This window comes from Protopterus annectens, chromosome 3.part0, assembly GCF_019279795.1.
Source record: "Protopterus annectens isolate FY-2018-M chromosome 3.part0, PAN1.0, whole genome shotgun sequence".
In the NCBI taxonomy this organism is placed as follows: Eukaryota; Metazoa; Chordata; order Ceratodontiformes; family Protopteridae; genus Protopterus; species Protopterus annectens.
Window position 1 is genome coordinate 1,782,499,214 of NC_056731.1, and position 21,870 is coordinate 1,782,521,083.

Consider the following 21,870-nt stretch of genomic DNA (forward strand, 5'->3'; position numbering starts at 1 on the left):
ATATTCATCAATAATCTAAATAAAGCCTCCCACCAAAGCATACTAATTCAATATGCAGATATTTCAACTATCATCTCATCCTCCAATAATTTCTCTAACTTCCAGAAAATCACCCAAGATGCCTTCTCCTCTATAGAAACTTGGCTGAATGACTCTCAACTAATGCTTAACCCCCAAAAAAGTAAACTGTTATTATTCTCATCAAACCTGCAAATACAGAATTCAAAATTTTCTCCCATGACAAAACTGAAATCGAACAGGCACAATCTGCAAAACGTCTAGGAATTGCTATCAACAATAAACACTCATTTGAGCAACACATCCTCAACACAGTAAAGGAAACCCACTTCAAACTGGCCAAATTATACTGACACAAACTTTACCTTGATAAACAAACTAGGATCAAATTAGCTAACACCCTGTTTATTCCATCCCTTATATACTGGAGCCCCATTTTCACTTACCTCCATACACCCCTCAGTAATAAGCTACAACAATGCTAGTATAAGATAGGATGAAAGCATGAAACCTGATGAGACCTTTATAAACACCAGTATAGTATATCTAAAGCCAATCATACTAATGGCCTTGTTAAACATGTTATGGAGTACCTTGATCACAAAATCTGGTATGTAGTAATTGATCAAGTACAACAAGATGTTAGGGGAGCTTGGCCATTAAGGTTAGAGGAGAGAGGATTATTGTGGCAACTCAGACTGAATGCCCAAACTTCCCCAGGTCTAAATGAATACAGTTCCTTGAAATGTGCACTAACGTTAAAATCACTAGACAGATAATAAATGTCTTGTGTGTGACTATGTATATTTTTACATTTACACTGAATACTGATTTTTTTGTCTTATATTTTAAATGCATTTATAACATTTGCATTGACAAGTGACTTTTATGTGGAATGCAGATTTAAGAATGTCAGGAAGTGATGTCATGGTTACATATGTTATTTAAACTTGTGTAAATGAATGGTAGATGTCTGAAGAAGTGCACTAATTGTAGTAGACAAAAGCGCTAACAATAAATCATATTTGTTGGAACTATCATCATCTTTTTTTGTTTTCTGAAGTTTACTAAATACACTGTCAAAGAGAGAAAAATGAACTATTTAGGGATAATTATAACATATAGCATTAATAATATAATAAATTACAATTACACTAACAGCATAACCAGTATAGAGAGTGTAATAAATAAATGGAACATTTTTTTCTTCACAATAAAGAGAGACTATCTACAATCAAAACGATTATTTTACCAAAAATCTTACATGTTATTCAGTTATCTTCACCTCCATTTAATATATGCATTAAAGAAGTTAATACATTAATTTTAAAATTTCTTTGGTTCTCCAACAAAGCAAGAATTGCCTTAAATCATTATATAAGGGACTAGACAGCAGGAGGGATTGGACTACCAGATCCAGAATTATATTTTTATCATTAATAATAAAAACAATATCTCTTTGGATAAATAATATTTACACAGTCAGATGGAAAGAGTTTCCAGGATGCCTTTTCATAAAATTTAAACATAACATAAACTCTAATCATAATCTTATACTACAGAATAGTTTATAGTGATTGCTAAAAGATTACGTTTCAGAAAGGAGGTACTAGACAACTGACTTTTATTCAATTTAAATTGTATTAAATGCCTTTATAAACTTAATTTATAGAAATCCAACATATAAGATATTGATTCTTTTTATTTTACCTATAGCATATACTCAAAATAATATTTTTATTTCTGAGTTAGACACAATGATTACATTAAAAAACTGATATATACTGGTTTCAATTAATGAATAATGAAAAAATGCATTCTCTTGATTATATCATAAGTAAATATGATTTAAACCAAGATGTGTGGTTGGATGTACAATCTTGCAGACAATATGTAGAAGGTGAAATTAAGTTAATGCAACCAAGGGTAAGAGATCTTATGCCAAAATTAATTGAAGTTTTGGGTCTATATCAGAACACTGAAGTTTTAAAACTTTGAATGTTCTAATATCCACCCCTATTCAGCGAATGCTAAAAATAGTGAAGCTGCAGAACACCATATTTTTTTCCTAGGGAAAGAATTTGGTTGGCCGGTTCTGTGGCTGTTCTATTTTCAGCGCGATGGTGGAAAGGTACGGGTCGGGTTCAGGTTAGTGTGCGATTGTGTGGACGTTAAGGTTAGTGGCAGGTTAAGTGAGTTAGGGTTAGGGCGCGGGTCAGGTGAGTGTGCAATACTGACAGACTTTAGGTTTAGGGGCAGGTTAAGTGAGTTAGGGTTAGGGTGTGGGTTAGGTGAGTGTGCGATAGTCATGGACCTTAGGGTTAAGGTTTGGCTTAAGGTAAGTGGATAGATAGTAGTGTATGTACAGTTTAGTGTAGAGTTAGATGTAGGATTTTAAGTGTATGTGTGTGGATTGCTGTTTTTTTGGTGTACTTGTGTTGTGTGTATGTGTTTTGGAATAGCAAATTTTTTCCATAGGAAAAAAATTGCTGTTCTGAATGTTCGATATTTTGTGGTTTAGATATTTTAGGTTCGATGGAATAGCATTCGCTATTTTCATCTTTCGATAGCGTGATATAAACATGAAGTTTTAATATTATTAATACAACAAAACACAGTGGGAGAGGGTCTCTTATCCAAATTATATAGAGTTGTGAGGAAACAAACAAAAAATTGCAATGACAATTATTATCACATTAATAACAGATCTCGCAATGAACAGGATAAAAATAATTTTAATATCTTCTAAAAACACAACCCTGGGGATTTAATAAAATCTGTGTAGAAATAGTGGAAGACCTACATGGAAGGTGCCGTGCCGGCTCTGCAGTGCCCCTCCCATATTAATGAAGGCCCATTACTGAGGGAAAGCCATGTTACACGGTTAGTGAATCAGTGTAGGGGTTGTGTTACTGTGTCTGGAGATGAGTAAGACAATTCCTGCACTGTCAAACTGGCAGATGTCAATGCATTTAAAAAATATTTTAATTTTATTTAATTGTATTTATTTATTTTGTGTGTGTGTTTGTGTGTGTGTGTGTGTGTGTGTGTGTGTGTGTGTGTGTGTGTGTGTGTGTGTGTGTGTGTGTGTGTGTGTGTGTTTGGGCAGCATGGTGTAGCATGGCACTTAGCAATGGACACCTGTCAGACATCTAAAAATAGAAACCGGGTACATTTAATTACTTAAGAAAGGTCAAGTTTAAGCATAGCTGAGCAGGTTTGCGTTGTACGCCACCATGTTAGTGGTGCTTAAACATACTGGAGAGATATATGTAAAAGTATAACAGAATTTCACATGGCCATGTAGCCAAATGGTTAGAGTAACAGCCATAGCTGCAGGGTTCGAATACACACACTGGTTATTTTGTAAATACACAGTATGAGACATCTTTTAAATCCTGATTTATTTTTTTTTTTATTAGTTTGTAAATACACATGCATGAGAAGTAGTATTAAAACTTGATTGAATTTTCTATGAATATACAGACAGGGTATGAAGCATTTATGTTGCAAATACACAATTATGGCAAGTATGTGTAAACCCTTGATGGAATAATGTATGTATGCACAGACATGTTATTAAACATTGTAATTTGCATACATATATTATTCCATCAATTAATCCTGCTTTGCTGCACTTAGCTAAGCTCCACTAAGCACAGCTAAGTCTTGCCAAGCACTGCTTAAACAAGGACTGTTTTAGGTGTGCTTAGCTGGTTTGCACAATGCTAAGTGGTGCAAAGCACTGCTAAGCAATGCCCATTTAAGCACTGTTCAGCCGCGCTAAGCTGGTTTGCACACAACTAAGCCTTGCTAAGCATTGCCAGTTTAAGCACTGCTCAGTTGAGCTCAGTGGGTTTGTGTGGTGCTAAGTGAAGTGCTGCATTTTTAAAAATGGCCCAATAGTGGTAAACAGCAGGAAAACAGGTTTATTTAAGTGTACAGGTGGAAATACAGCCATAATCTGTTGGGGTTTGATCTTGCCAGAGACAATGGTAGGAGCTGGAGAGGGTGTGTGCTTCCAAGTGCAGCGATGGGGCCTTAAAGATTCCAGTGTCATGGATGTACGTCTTGTAAAGTACCATGATGTCCAGCTGCTGCAAGGCCATTATCAGGGGTCAGAATGCAAATCGGAGGCCTGGGACTAGTTGACAAGCGATCTCACCAATGCAACTGGTATCCCCCACACAGTGTGCAGGTGAGTCATCATTATGATGACCTGAAGCATCATAAGGGGGAGCTCTTGGCCACCTGGGTCCAAGATGCTACAGATGGGAATGTCCCACCAGTTTGTAAGTATTGTTATCATTGTTTTGCAAATTCTACCCTGAATGTTTGATAGACAGGTATGCATAATGGTGTGTTTCTCTCCCCACTGTTGCAGAGGAGAGAGCTCACAACCTGGAGAACCATGCAGGGCACCTGGCTAAGATGTACCATGAGTGTGGTGAGTACAGATTTATCTTGCAATCTATAATCATATAAACAAGAAAGAGTAAATTAGCAACTGTCATAGGTATATTCAGTATTGATTGTACTGTAATGAATGTGGTCATAGACCTGGACTGATATAAGTGAGTAATGCCAGGTACAGTTCAATAAAGATAAAGGCATGAAACCTGATAATGTTAAGAAAATAAAGTTACTACTGCATTAATAATGTTAAGGAAATAAAGTTTCTACTGCATTAATTGTGGAATTACAGCTGTATTGCAACACCTGCATTATCTGAACTGTTCATCATAAAAGACTCTAGACATATAACAATCACTGCATGGAGTCACCCCTAATAAAGCAGTGTTGTGCAATATGTGTGTATTTCGGGCTGTTGCTCATGAAATCGAGTATTATATCTGCTGTGAAGTAAAAACAGGAATAGTATCACTAAGTGACTGGAGGTATGCTAATAAAGAGAGTTTTGATAAAATGTAGATGTGGTGCTGTACTACAAGATATAATGCATAATGATATTTGTTCTGCACTAAGATCTGAACCAATAATAGGAACAGCCAAGGTATATTGACTCTTATTGATACTTTTGACACACTTTTGACACATTGATACTTTTGACACAATATCTCACCCTAAGCTTGTGCAACAGCTAGAGAAACTTGGTTGCTCTCAAAGTGTAATAACCTGGTTTTACTCCTACCTAAACAGCAGACAGCAATTAGTTAGATGGCAAAACCAACAATCTGATTACCTAGCAAACAACACAGGTGTCCCACAAAGATCCATTTTAGGACCACTACTCCTCAATATATTCATCAATAATCTAAATAAAGCCTCCCACCAAAGCATACTAATTCAATATGCAGATATTTCAACTATCATCTCATCCTCCAATAATTTCTCTAACTTCCAGAAAATCACCCAAGATGCCTTCTCCTCTATAGAAACTTGGCTGAATGACTCTCAACTAATGCTTAACCCCCAAAAAAGTAAACTGTTATTATTCTCATCAAACCTCCAAATACAGAATTCAAAATTTTCTCCCGTAACAAAACTGAAATCAAACAGGCACAATCTGCAAAACGTCTAGGAATTGCTATCAGCAATAAACACTCATTTGAGCAACACATCCTCAACACAGTAAAGGAAACCCACTTCAAACTGAGCAAATTATACTGACACAAACTTTACCTTGATAAACAAACTAGGATCAAATTAGCTAGCACCCTGTTTATTCCATCCCTTACATACTGGAGCCCCATTTTCACTTACCTCCATACACCCCTCAGTAATAAGCTACAACAATGGTACTACAAGATAGCATGAAAGCATGAAACCTGATGAGACCTTTATAAACACCAGTATAGTATATCTAAAGCCAATCGTACTAATGGCCTTGTTAAACATGTTATGGAGTTCCTTGATCACAAAATCTGGTATGTAGTAATTGATCAAGTACAACAAGATGTTAGGGGAGAGCTTGGCCATTAAAGTTAGAGGAGAGAGAATTATTGTGGCAACTCAGACTGAATGACCAAGCTTCCCCAGGTCTAAATGAATACCGTTTCTTGAAATGTGTACTAAAGTTAAAATCACTAGACAGATAATAAATGTCTTGTGTGTGATTGTATGTATATTTTTACATTTACACTGAATACTGAATTTTTTGTCTTATATTTTAAATGCATTTATAACATTTGCATTGACAAGTGACTTTTATGTGGAATGCAGCTTTAAGAATGTCAGGAAGTGATGTCATGGTTACATATGTTATTTAAACTTGGGTAAATGAATGGTAGATGTCTGAAGAAGTGCACTAATTGTAGTAGGCAAAAGCGCTAACAATAAATCGTATTTGTTGGAACTATCATCATCATTTTTTGTTTTCTGAAGTTTACTAAATACACTGTCAAAGAGAGAAAAATGAACTATTTAGGGATAATTATAACATATAGCATTAATAATATAATAAATTACAATTCCACTAACAGCATAATCAGTATAAAGAGTGCAATAAATAAATGGAACAAAATTTTCTTCACAATAAAAGAGAGACTATCTACAATCAAAACGATTATTTTATCAAAAGTCTTACATGTTAATCAGTTATTTTCACCTCCATTTAAAATATGTATTAAAGAAGTTAATACATTAATTTTAAAATTTCTTTGGTTCTCCAACAAAGCAAGAATTGCCTTAAATCATTATATAAGGGACTAGACAGCAGGAGGGATTGGACTACCAGATCCAGAATTATATTTTTATCATTAATAATAAAAACAATATCTCTTTGGATAAATAATATTTACACAGTCAGATGGAAAGAGTTTCCAGAATGCCTTTTCATAAAATTTAAACATAACATAAACTCTAATCATAATCGTATTCTACACAATAGTTTACATTGATTGCTAAAAGATTACTTTTCAGAAAGGAGGTACCAGACAACTGACTTTTAATCAATTTATATTGTATTAAATACCTTTATCAACTTAATTTATAGAAATCCACCATATAAGATATTGATTCTTTTTATTTTACCTATAGCATATACTCAAAATAATATTTTTATTTCTGAGTTAGACACAATGATTACATTAAAAAACTGATATACTGGTTTCAATGAATGAATAATGAAAAAATATATTCTCTTGATTATATCATAAGTAAATATGATTTAAATTAAGATGTGTGGTTGGATGTACAATCTTGCAGACAATACGTAGAAGGTGAAATTAAGTTAGTGTGCGATTGTGTGGACGTTAAGGTTAGTGGCGGGTTAAGTGAGTTAGGGTTAGGGCGCGGGTTAGGTGAGTGTGAGATAGTCACGGACCTTAGGGTTAAGGTTTGGGTTAAGGTAAGTGGATAGATAGTAGTGTATGTACAGTTTAGTGTAGGGTTAGATGTAGGATTTTAAGTGTATGTGTGTGGATTGCTGTTTTTTTGGTGTACTTGTGTTGTGTGTATGTGTTTCGGAATAGCAAATTTTTTCCATAGGAAAATATTTGCTGTTCTGAATGTTCGATATTTTGTGGTTTAGATATTTTAGGTTCGATGGAATAGCATTCTCTATTTTCATCTTTCGATAGCGTGATATAAACGCAAAGTTTTAATATTATTAATACAACAAAACACAGTGGGGGAGGGTCTCTTATCCAAATTATATAGAGTTGTGAGGAAATAAACAAAAAATTGCAATGACAATTATTATCACATTAATAACAGATCTCCCAATGAGCAGGATAAAAATAATTTTAATATCTTCTAAAAACACAACCCTGGGGATTTAATAAAATCTGTGTAGGAATAGTGTAATACCTACATGGAAGGTGTCGTGCCGCCTCTGCAGTGCCCCTCCCACATTAATGAAGGCACATTACTGAGGGAAAGCCATGTTACACGGTTAGTGAATCAGTGTAGGGATTGTGTTACTGTGTCTGGAGATGAGTAAAACAATTCCTGCACTGTCAAAGTGGCAGATGTCAATACATTTAAAAAGTATTTTAATTTTATTTAATTGTATTTATTTATTTTTTGTGTGTGTGTGTTTGGGCAGCATGGTGTAGCATGGCACTTAGCAATGGACACCTGTCAGACATCTAAAAATAGAAACCGGGTACATTTAATTACTTAAGAAAGGTCAAGTTTAACTCATTCACTCTGGAGCAGCTCAGAAAATCTGCCTGCTTAATTCCACCAACAACAACAACACTGAACAACAGTGCAGCCTGAGCACATTTTCAGAAAAATCCATTTGTAATACCATACAGAAAACAAATGTTCATAACTCTTTAACTATAAGAGCTAGACAAAAACTGAAAACGTGAAAGTTGTTCAGCAGACACTGACCTTTCCAACAGTGTAAATGTTGATAGTGCATATCAAAATCATTATTACATATTTGGCAAGGAAAATTGATATTTTGCATATTTTTTACCTTTTTGGAAAAGCAAAGCACAATATCTTGGTCACTGTACCATGCAGACCCATGCAATTTGAATTCAATTTGTTAGTATGAATGTCAGCTTTAAAATGATACCTTAACCATTACAATGTGATGCTCCTTTCTTGAGATATTCACAGAAATATGATTAATATAATATTTATCATAATTGATAAATAAACAAAGAGTAATATCTCATCACATGTAACCGACAGAGCCTACATATCAGTGTAGAAGTTGTACATCTAAATGTCAGCTTCAAAATGATGCATCATTTGTGTGATCACCATGCTCCCTTGTAAAGATGTGGGCATAAAAATGAGAAGTATTGGAAATGTATAATTTTCATAATCGTACAAGACTAAACAAACTGTGATATCTGTACATGTGTACAGTGCACAGACACAGTTCTTTTACCATGTTATAAGGAGTAACACTGTCTTCAAAATGAGGTATTACTTTGCACACTGACATGCTCCCTTGCAAAGTTATTTACCAAATTATCAAAAAAATCATAATTTCCATAACCTAATTCCAAACAAACTTTGATATCTGCACGTGTCCAACATACAGGCACAATTCTTTTACCATGTTGGAACCGGTAATACTGTCTTCAAAATGAGGTATTACATGGCACATTCAGATGCTCCCTTGCAAAGTTATCTACCAAAATATGAAAGAAAAATCATAATACCCATAACCTAAGTCCAAAACAAACTTTGATATCTGCACATGAGTACAACATGCAGGCAGAATTCTTTTACCATGTTGGAACCAGCAATACTATCTTCAAAATGAGGTATTACTTGGCACATTCAGATGCTCCCTTGCAAAGGTATCTACCAAAATATGAAAAAAAATCATAATTTCCATAACCTAAATCCAAAACAAACTTTGATATCTGCAGATGTGTCCAAAATACAGGCACAATTCTTGTACCATGTTGGAACCAGCAATACAGTCTTCAAAATGAAGTATTAGCTAGCACATTCAGATATGCCCTTGTAAAGTTATTTACCAAAATATGAAAAAAAAATAATAATTTCGATAACCTAAGTCTGAAACAAACTGATATCTGCACACAAGTACAACATGCAGGCACCATTCTTTTCACATGTTAGAGCTATCAATACTGTTTTCAAAATGAGGTATTACGTATCACATTCGGATGCTGTCATGCAAAGTTATTTACCAAAATATGAAAAAAATCATAATTTCCATAAAATCATAAATTCCAAATAGTATAACACTTATTTATTACTGAGCCCTTCTTCCCATCTAAATTCCGCACATGACTGACAAAGCCAGGAAAAATGCCCAAAATATATTGCAAACTTTTTGCATCTCTCCTGACTCTCAATCTCTTAGTTTAACAATCAGAGACAGAAACCCAAAATAGGAACAAATTTTATATATTGGTCTTGTATATTAAGCAGGTAATGTCACAGTAAGCATGTTCTGAAGGATATGAAGTCTGAAAATCATATAGTTTTTATTGAGTCCAATCCAAGGACATAGCTATATGTTTAGCAATATATATATATATATATATATATATATAGATATATATATATAGATATATATATATATAGGTTAAGCATGGATAATGAATGCTAGTCTGAGGCTCATGCTGACACAAAAACCTGGCATTTTAACGTGCGCGTGCGCGTGTGTGTGTGTGTGTGTGTGTGTGTGTGTGTATATATATATATATATATATATATATATAAATAAATCAGGGGGTTCGGAGTATAGGTAGTTGATGAAGAATGAAAAAAAAGGACAGCACAGATGGAACATTAGGGTGAGCACGTAACTTCTTTATTTGATGTCTAAGTATGCACAAGCACAAAAATGAAACATCTCCCCAGTGACCCCTTCAGCAGTCTGTCCTACTATATACATGCAACAGAATGCAACATTTCCATTGACAACCCCTTCAGCAGCCCTTCCAAGTATGCACATGAACCAAAATGAAACATTCCCCCCAATGACCCCTTCATTAGTATATCTGAGCTGCTGTTTACCATAAATATACCAAATTTCCCCTTAATTATCTCTGTAAGAAATACTTCCTGCTATCACAACTAAATAAACTGAGTGGAATTTATAAAACTAGCCCTGTCAAGTATGCACAAGCACCAAAACAAAACATTTGCTATGTGACCACATGAGTAGTATGTCCACGTATGCACAAGAACCAAAATGAAACACCTCTAGTCTATCAAGACTGAATGAAGCAGGGACCACCTAAACAAGTCTGTGTTGTGGATGTAAAAAAAAAAAAAAAAACAGGTACATGATTCCAAGGCAGTGCACAATTTGAAAGCAAGAAAAGGACTGCATATGAATCAGCAGGTTTGCCTGTAAAGAATAATAAAACAGCAGAAATATCCAAAGAAACTGCATTTTTAAAAAGTATATAATGAAACATAGCTGTTCCACAAACGTAAACAATAATATAGGGATACAAGTTTCCACACATGTTTATGGAAAAAAAAACTAGTAGTTCAAGGGTACCTAGCAGTTAAAGTAAAAACAAATTGTTTATTGGAATGGAGTCAAACCTAAGAGAAGATTTGAAACATATCAAAAATCTGATGACCAGCAGGTCTGTATCTTTTTAGAGCAACAGTCTAAAGACGCACAAGAAAAACAAACCCAACTTCAGTAATTAGCATCCTCTGAGCCCAAATCCAATCAGTTAAACAGACTTGTGCATATTTTTCCATATTTTAAATTTTTGATTACCATAGGGGAAAATTCTCTTCAAAGAGACTACCAACTTAGTGGGACTAACCTGGTCATCAAAGGATTAGTAAATAAATTAGCATATAGTTGATGAAATGAGTACTTATATGTAATTTTTCTTGCTAAGATGCCATGTTTGATTCTAAAGCTCAGAACAGTGGTAGCAGTAGTAATTCATGAGCTTGAAGCCATACTAGAACATGTATTGTGACATTACTGGATTCCTATCCCTGTATAGCCATGCCCTGAGGTGTATACCCAAGGCATCATTAGGTTTTTCATAAGCATCCTACTGTTCCCAGACAGCCATGGTTTACATCTAATCTCTCCTCATATCATAGGTGTCTTTTTGGCCTCTGCAGAGTGAAGAAGGCACAACTTGACAGCACTTGCTGGAGAGACTGGGTTTTCATCAGAATCACTGAGACTGCGTGTGGGATATAGTCATCCACAAAATTAATGCAGCTGGTAACAAGAATTGAAATATATAACAATGTCAGAAGTGTGTTACTGACATGAAAAACCAGGCATTAAAAAAAGCATGCAGCATCACAGCACACAGTTCAGATACACACATGCAAGGACTCCTACATTCATACAAACACTCTGCATTCATTCATTCATTCACCAATCGCTCTAGCATACATACAAGCAGGCACTTCTACATGCATACAAACACTCTGCATTCATTCAGTCACCATTCACTCTCTCATACACACATGCAGGCACTTCTACATTCATACAAACACTCTGCATTCATTCATTCACCGATCGCTCTATCATACATACAAGCAGACACTTCTACATGCATACAAACACTCTGCATTCATTCATTCACCGATCGCTCTCTCATACATACAAGCAGGCACTTCTGCATGCATACAAACACTCTGCATTCATTCATTCACCGATCGCTCTATCATACATACAAGCAGGCACTTCTACATGCATACAAACACTCTGCATTCATTCATTCACCATTCACTCTCTCATACACACACTCAGGCACTTCTACATTCATACAAATACTCTGCATTAACTTCGGAATGTATGTGTGTGTGGATTGCTGTTTTTTTGGTGTACTTGTCTTGTGTGTATGTGTTTCGGAATAGCGAATTTTTTCCATAGGAGGCTTTATTTAGATTATTGATGAATATATTGAGGAGTAGTAGTCCTAAAATGGATCTTTGTGGGACACCTGTGTTGTTTGCTAGGTAATCAGATTGTTGGTTTTGCCATCTAACTGATTGCTGTCTGTTGTTTAGGTAGGAGTAAAACCAGGTTATTACATTTTGAGAGCAACCAAGTTTCTCTAGCTATTGCACAAGCTTAGGGTGAGATATTGTGTCAAAAGAATCAATGTGTAAAAAGTGTGTCAAAAGTATCAATAAGAGTCAATATACCTTGGCTGTTCCTATTATTGGTTCAGATCTTAGTGCAGAACAAATATCATTATGCATTATATCTTGTAGCACAGCTCCACATCTACAGTTTATCAAAACTCTCTTTATTAGCATACCTCCAGTCACTTAGTGATATTATTCCTGTTTTTACTTCACAGCAGATATAATACTCGATTTCATGAGCAACAGCCCGAAATACACACAAATTGTACAACACAGCTTTATTAGGGGTGACTCCATGCAGTGATTGTTATATGTCTAGAGTCTTTTATGATAAACAGTTCAGATAATGCAGGTGTTGCAATACAGCTGTAATTCCACAATTAATGAAGTAGAAACTTTATTTCCTTAACATTATTAATGCAGTAGTAACTTTATTTTCTTAACATTATCAGGTTTCATGCCTTCACCTTTATTGAACTGTACCTGGCATTACTCACTTATATCAGTCCAGGTCTATGACCACATTCATTACAGTACAATCAATACTGAATATACCTACTGGCAGTTGCTAATTTACTCTTTCTTGTTTATATGATTATAAATTGCAAGATGCATCTGTACTCACCACACTCATGGTGCATCTTAGCCAGGTGCCCTGCATGGGTCTCCAGGTTGTGAGCTCTCTCCTCTGCAACAGTGGGGAGAGAAACACACCATTATGCATACCTGTCTATCAAACATTCAGAGTAGAATTTGTAAAACAATGATAACAATACTTACAAACTGGTGGGACATTCCCATCTGTCGCATCTTGGACCCAGGTGGCCAAGAGCTCCCCCTTATGATGCTTCAGGTCATCATAATGATGACTCACCTGCACACTGAGTGGGGGATACCAGTTGGATTGGTAAGATCACTTGTCAACTAGTCCCAGGCCTCCGATTTGCATTCTGACCCCTGATAATGGCCTTGCAGCAGCTGGACATCATGGAACTTTACAAGACATACATCCATGACCCTGGACTCTTGAAGGCCCCACCGCTGCACTCGGAAGCACACACCCTCTCCAGCTCCTGCCATTGTCTCTGGCAAGATCAAACCCCAACAGATTATGGCTGTATTCCACCTGTACACTTAAATAAACCTGTTTTCCTGCTGTTTACCACTATTGGGCCATTTTTAAAAATGCAGCACTTCACTTAGCACCACACAAACTCACTGAGCTCAACTGAGCAGTGCTTAAACTGGCAATGCCTAGCAAGGCTTAGTTGTGTGCAAACCAGCTTAGTGGGGCTAAACAGTGCTTAAATGGGCATTGCTTAGCAGTGCTTTGCACCACTTAGCATTGTGCAAACCAGCTAAGCACAACTAAAACAGTCCTTGTTTAAGTACTGCTTGGCAAAACTTAGCTGTGCTTAGCGGAGCTTAGCTAAGTGCAGCAAAGCAGGATTGCATAATCCATTTTAAAATTATGTAATTGCAAATTACAATGTTTAATAACATGTCTGTGCATACATACATTATTCCATCAAGGGTTTACACATACTTGCCATAATTGTGTATTAGCAACATAAATGCTTCATACCCTGTCTGTATATTCATAGAAAATTCAATCAAGATTTAATACTACTTCTCATGCATGTGTATTTACAAACTAATCAAAAAAAAATACATCAGGATTTAAAAGATGTCTCATACTGTGTAATTACAAAATAACCAGTGTGTGTATTCGAACCCTGCACCTATGGCTGTTACTCTAACCATTTGGCTACATGGCCATGTGAAATCCTGTTATACTTTTACATATATCTCTCCAGTATGTTTAAGCACCACTAACATGGTGGCGTACAATGCAAACCTGCTCAGCTATGCTTAAACTTGACCTTTCTTAAGTAATTAAATGTACCCGGTTTCTATTTTTAGATGTCTGACAGGTGTCCATTGCTAAGTGCCATGCTACACCATGCTGCCCAAACACACACACACACAAAATAAATAAATACAATTAAATAAAATTAAAATACTTTTTAAATGCATTGACATCTGCCACTTTGACAGTGCAGGAATTGTCTTACTCATCTCCAGACACAGTAACACAATCCCTACACTCATTCATCTCATCCTCCAATAATTTCTCTAACTTCCAGAAAATCACCCAAGATGCCTTCTCCTTTATAGAAACTTGGCTGAATGACTCTCAACTAATGCTTAACCCCCAAAAAAGTAAACTGTTATTATTCTCATCAAACCGCCAAATACAGAATTCAAAATTTTCTCCCATAACAAAACTGAAATTGAACAAGCACAATCTGCAAAACGTCTAGGATTTGCTATCGGCAATAAACTCTCATTTGAACAACACATCCTCAACACAGTAAAGAAAACCCACTTCAAACTGGGCAAACTGAAACACACTTTACCTTGATAAACAAACTAGGATCAAATTAGCTAACACCCTGTTTATTCCATCCCTGACATACTGGAGCCCCATTTTCACCAACCTCCATATACCCCTCAGTAATAAGCTACAACAATGCTACTATAAGATAGCATGAAAGCATGAAACCTGATGAGACCTTTATGAACACCAGTATGGTATATCTAAAGCCAATCATACTAATGGCCTTGTTAAACATGTTATGGAGTACCCTGATCACAAATTCTGGTATGTAGTAATTGATCAAGTACAACAAGATGTTAGGGGGAGCTTGGCCATTAAGGTTAGAGGAGAGAGAATTACTGTGGCAACTCAGACTGAATGCCCAAGCTTCCCCAGGTCTAAATGAATACAGTTCCTTGAAATGTGCACTAACGTTAAAATCACTAGACCGATAATAAATGTCTTGTGTGTGACTATGTATATTTTTACATTTACACTGAATACTGAATTTTTTGTCTTATTATTTTTGTCATATTTTAAATGCATTTATAACATTTGCATTGACAAGTGACTTTTATGTGGAATGCAGATTTAAGAATGTCAGGAAGTGATGTCATGGTTACATATGTTATTTAAACTTGTGTAAATGAATGGTAGATGTCTGAAGAAGTGCACTAATTGTAGTAGACAAAAGCGCTAATAATAAATCGTATTTGTTGGAACTATCATCATTTTTTTTGTTTTCTGAAGTTTACTAAATACACTATCAAAGAGAGAAAAATGAACTATTTAGGGATAATTATAACATATAGCATTAATAATATAATAAATTACAATTACACTAACAGCTAAATCAGTATAGAGAGTGTAATAAATAAATGGAACAATTTTTTCTTCACAATAAAAGAGAGACTATCTACAATCAAAACGATTATTTTGCCAAAATTCTTACATGTTATTCAGTTATCTTTACCTCCATTTAAAATATGCATTAAAGAAGTTAATACATTAATTTTAAAATTTCTTTGGTTCTCCAACAAAGCAAGAATTGCCTTAAATCATTATATAAGGGACTAGACAGCAGGAGGGATTGGACTACCAGATCCAGAATTATATTTTTATCATTAATAATAAAAACAATATCTCTTTGGATAAATAATATTTACACAGTCAGATGGAAAGAGTTTCCAGAATGCCTTTTCATAAAATTTAAACATAACATAAACTCTAATCATAATCTTATACTACACAATAGTTTACATTGATTACTAAAAGATTACTTTTCAGAAAGGAGGTACCAGACAACTGACTTTTATTCAATTTATATTGTATTAAATACCTTTATAAACTTAATTTATAGAAATCCACCATATAAGATATTGATTCTTTTTATTTTACCTATAGCATATACTCAACATAATATTTTTATTTCTGAGTTAGACACAATGATTACATTAAAAAACTGATATACTGGTTTCAATGAATGAATAATGAAAAAATATATTCTGTTGGTTATATCATAAGTAAGTAAATAAGTAAGCAAAGATGTGTGGTTGGATGTACAATCTTGCAGACAATATGTAGAATGTGAAATGAAGTTAATGCAACCAAGGGTAAGAGATCTTATGCCAAAATTAATTGAAGATTTGGGTCTATATCAGAACATTGAAGTTTTAAAACTTTGAATGTTCTAATATCCACCCCTATTCAGCGAACGCAAAAAAATAGTGAAGCTGCAGAACACCAATTTCTTTCCTAGGGAAAGAATTTGGTTGGCCGGTTCTGTGGCTTCTCTATTTTCAGTGCTATGGTGGAAAGGTACGGGTCAGGTTCAGGTTAGTGTGCGATTGTGTGGACGTTAAGGTTAGTGGCAGGTTAAGTGAGTTAGGGTTAAGGCGCAGATCAGGTGAGTGTGCAATAGTGACAGACTTTAGGGTTAGGGGCAGGTTAAGTGAGTTAGGGTTAGGGCACGGGTTAGGTGAGTGTGAAATAGTCACGGACCTTAGGGTTAAGGTTTGGGTTAAGGTAAGTGGATAGATAGTAGTGTATGTACAGTTTAGTGTAGAGTTAGATGTAGGATTTTAAGTGTATGTGTGTGGATTGCTGTTTTTGTGGTGTACTTGTGTTGTGTGTATGTGTTTCGGAATAGCAAATTTTTTCCATAGGAAAAAATTCACTGTTCTGAATGTTTGTTTGATATTTTGTGGTTTAGATATTTTAGGTTCGCTGGAATAGCATTCACTATTTTCATCTTTCGATAGCGTGATATAAATGCGAAGTTTTAATATTATTAATACAAAAAAACACAGTGGGAGAAGGTCTCTTATCCAAATTATATAGAGTGGTGAGGAAATAACAAAACATTGCAATGACAATTATTATCACATTAATAACAGATCTCCCAATTAACAGGATAAAAAAAATTTTAATATCTTCTAAAAACACAACCCTGGGGATTTAATAAAATCTGTGTAGGAATAGTGGAAGACCTACATGGAAGATGCTGTGGCTGTGTATGCGGATCCTCCTTTGCAGTGCCCCTCGCATATTAATGAAGGCACATTACTGAGGGAAAGCCATGTTACATGGTTAGTGAATCAGTGTAGGGATTGTTTTACTGTGTCTGGAGATGAGCAAGACAATGCCTGCACTGTCAAAGTGGCAGATGTCAATGCATTTAAAAAGTATTTTAATTTTATTTAATTGTATTTATTTATTTTTATGTGTGTGTGTTTGGGCGGCGTGGTGTAGCGTGGCCCTTAGCAATGGGCACCTGTCAGACATCTAAAAATTGAAACTGGATACATTTAATTATTTAGGAAAGGTCAAGTTTAAGCATAGCTGAGCGGGTTTGCATGGTACGCCACCATGTTAGTGGTGCTTAAACATAGTGGAGAGATATATGTAAAAGTATAACAGAATTTCACATGGCCATGTAGTCAAATAGTTGGAGTAACAGTCATAGGTGCAGGGTTCGAATACACACACTGGTTATTTTGTAACTACACGGTATGAGACATTTTTTAAATGCTGATTTAATTTTTTTTTATTACCCAGACAGGTTATTAAATTCAGTTTGTAAATACACATGCATGAGAAGTAGTATTAAACCTTGATTGAATTTTCTATGAATATACAGACAGGGTATGAAGCATTTATGTTGCAAATACACAATTATAACAAGTATGTGTAAACCCTTGATGGAATAATGTATGTATGCACAGACATGTTATTAAACATTGTAATTTGCAATTACATAATTTTAAAATGGACTATGAAATCCTGCTTTGCTGCACTTAGCTAAGCTCCGCTAAGCACAGCTAAGTCTTGCCAAGCAATCCTTAAACAAGGACTGTTTTAGCTGTGCTAAGCTGGTTTGCACAATGCTAAGTGGTGCAAAGCACTGCTAAGCAATGCCCATTTAAGCACTGTTCAGCCCAGCTAAGCTGGTTTGCACACAACTAAGCTTTGCTAAGCACTGCCAGTTTAAACTCTGCTCAGTTGAGCTCAGTGGGTTTGTGTGGTGCTAAGTGAAGTGATGCATTTTTAAAAATGGCCCAATAGTGGTAAATGGCAGGAAAGCAGGCTTATTTAAGTGCACAGGTGAAAATACAGCCATAATCTGTTGGAGCTTGATCTTGGCAGTGACTATGGCAGGAGCTGGAGAGGGTGTGTGCTTCCAGGTGCAGCGGTGGGACATTCTAGAGTCCAGGGCCATTAACAAGGGTCATAATGCAAATTGGAGGCCTGGGACTAGTTGACAAGTGATCTCACCAATGTAACTGGTATCCCCCACACAGTGAGCAGGTGCGTCATCATTATGATGACCTGAAGCATCATTAGGGGGAGCTCTTGGCCACCTGGGTCCAAGATGCTACAGATGGGAATGTCCCCCAGTTTGTAAGTATTGTTATCATTGTTTTACAAATTCTACTCTGAATGTTTAATAGACAGGTATGCATAATGGTGTGTTTCTCTCCCCACTGCTGCAGAGGAGAGAGCTTACAACCTGGAAGCCCATGCAAGGCGCCTGGCCAGGTTGCACCATGAGTGTGGTGAGTACAGATGTATCTTGCAATCTATAGTCATATAAACAAGAAAGAGTAAATTAGCAACTGCCAATAGGTATATTCAGTATTGATTGTACTGCAATGAATGTGGTCATAGACCTGGACTGATACAACTGAGTAATGCCAGGTACAGTTCAATAAAGATGAAAACATAAAACCTGATAATGTTAAGGAAATAAAGTTACTACTGCATTACTAATGTTAAAGAAATACAGTTACTACTGCATTACTAATGTTAAGGAAATAAAGTTACTACTGCATTACTAATGTTAAGGAAATTAAGTTCTACTGCATTAATTGTGTTAAGGAAATAAAGTTACTACTGCATTACTAATGTTAAGGAAATAAAGTTACTACTGCATTACTAATGTTAAGGAAATTAAGTTCTACTGCATTAATAGTGTTAAGGAAATAAAGTTACTACTGCATTACTAATGTTAAGGAAATAAAGTTACTACTGCATTACTAATGTTAAGGAAATAAAGTTACTACTGCATTACTAATGTTAAGGAAATTAAGTTCTTCTGCATTAATAGTGTTAAGGAAATAAAGTTACTACTGCATTACTAGTGTTAAGGAAATAAAGTTTCTACTGAATTAATTGTGGAATTACAGCTGTATTATAACACCTGCATTATCTGAACTGTTCGTCATAGAAGACTCTAGACATATAACAACCACTGCATTAAGTCACCCCATCTAACTTGTCCAACTGCTCACACCACTGCAACGCTCTCCAATACCTGTCCTAGCTAGAATTTCACCACTCTCTCCAGTTTACTCAACTAACTACTGCTCAGAAATTACTTTTCCAATCCAATAGCTGCCCAGCTCTCCAATCCATCTTGCACACATACACCCCTAGTCTATCCATCCGTTCTTCAGAGAGAACCCTTCTAAGCATAGCTAAACCCAACAAGAGAGTAAGACAATGCCTGTATTCATACAACATAGCCAAACTATGGCATACCCCCCCTTACATTACCCAACTAGACTCCCTGAAGTCCTTTAAAGCTGCACTAAAAACCTACTTTTTACAAAATCCAAGTTGTACATGTAAAATACAATGTAAGCCCCCTTAATCCCATAACTTATTTCAACAAGAATCCTACCTTTCTAACACCTCTGATTCACAATCTACTCCATTGAATGGAAATACTTGACCTGTAGACCTGTAGAGCATATATAGCCTATTGTATGTTAGTAATGGAATGTATTTCTCTCTCCCCCTACCCCTTATCTGCATCATAATTTATTGTTGTTATACATCAGGTATGGTTTACTTTTAACATATTTTGTTCTCAAAACATTATGTTAGGCCTTGTGTTTTATTATTGTTATGTATTACAATGGCTGCATACTAACATACCTTGTTGAATTACCTATGTTGTTGGCCTTATGTCGTAACTGTTACTGGCATTCTGTTACTATACTGACTGTTATCTTATTTATTGTTATGTTCCATATGCTATGCAATGTTATGTTACTGGGTTAACTGTAACATTCTGGCATGTTGTTATAACTGACTAAATGTTCTGTTCATTACTAACCTATACAGTTTGAAATACCTCAACACCATAGCATGACTGGGTAGGCCAGTTCCTGGTGATCCGCCCACCCTACCTCAGCTGGCCGTGGCACCGGGTGCCCTCATGTCTGGGACACAACCTGGTGTGGTGTAACCACCTCAGGGGACAGGGCCCCCCCCTGGAAACAGGCGTGGAGAGGGAGTTGGCACCCAGCAACAGCTACCAGGGATGGTTCACAGGATTGTGAACTGTGGTTATAAAGTTTGCCTATGCCAGATTAAAGGCAGACTGGCCAACCTGAAGGGGCAAGGTGGCCCCGGCAGCCATCTCCCAGCACAGCCACCTTCATGGCAGTGAAGGAGCAGTGTTGACTGACCATGGGTGGGGAGCTTAGTCTTACTGCTGCTGTCTGGGGGCACATGGCTCTCTGATTCCACAACACCTTCTCTGCCCAAGGTGTTTACCCCCCTCATGTGTCATACACCACACCTGTATGCTGTCTTGTATGTCTTGTCTGTTTGCAAATGCAACCTCTCCTACCCAACTTACCTCCCCACATGTACCTATATCCCTTCCCCAACATCCCACTCTCTCCTTAAAAAAAACGTGCATGTGTCCCACAAAAAAGATTTTGCCCCATACATAGCTCTCCATTTCACACATGCATCCACTGGACACATTTTAATCATTACATGACTCAATCAACACATTTATGTTGCCCTCAGAGGCTCCAAATTCCAAATAGTTTACAACCCGCACAGCTATTGCTGTACAATAAATGGAGAGCTATGCTCCTTTCCTACACCTATCTTGCACATCCCTACCTGCCTTTCACAGTGTGTTTCCCCCTGCTTGCCCCATATCACCACTTTCCTATCAACCCTTTTTTCTTTTCTTTTTTGAAATTAGTGTGGGTTTAAGTGGAGCTAAGGGGCACGACATGCCATGCAAACCCACACAAACCCACTTAAAACTGTCTTAATCACCTTCAGCCTTTCTGACACTGTTAGGCACATCTGAAAAATAATTGCCCCCTGCTAAGTCTCAAAGCAAGAATCCTGTCAACCACAGCACAACTCATTAGGCCACTCAGCTCTGATATGAAAAAGGTGCTTCCATAAATATACCGATTGCCAATGACACACTGCTTGTACAAATAATGGGAAAATTGACAGTGTACTTGGGACTGTGATGCAGAAACCAAACCAGTACACAGCTAAATAAATAATGATGGCTGTATATGAGGCTTAGGATATTAGGTATAGCTGACAACTGCACAGACTGTTGCAGAATTTCCACAGTTGTACCACCTACTGTTGTCACTGTTGTCACAAAACCTATTCTGTGTACTGAAGTACTGGCAAGTCAGTACAGATTGAGG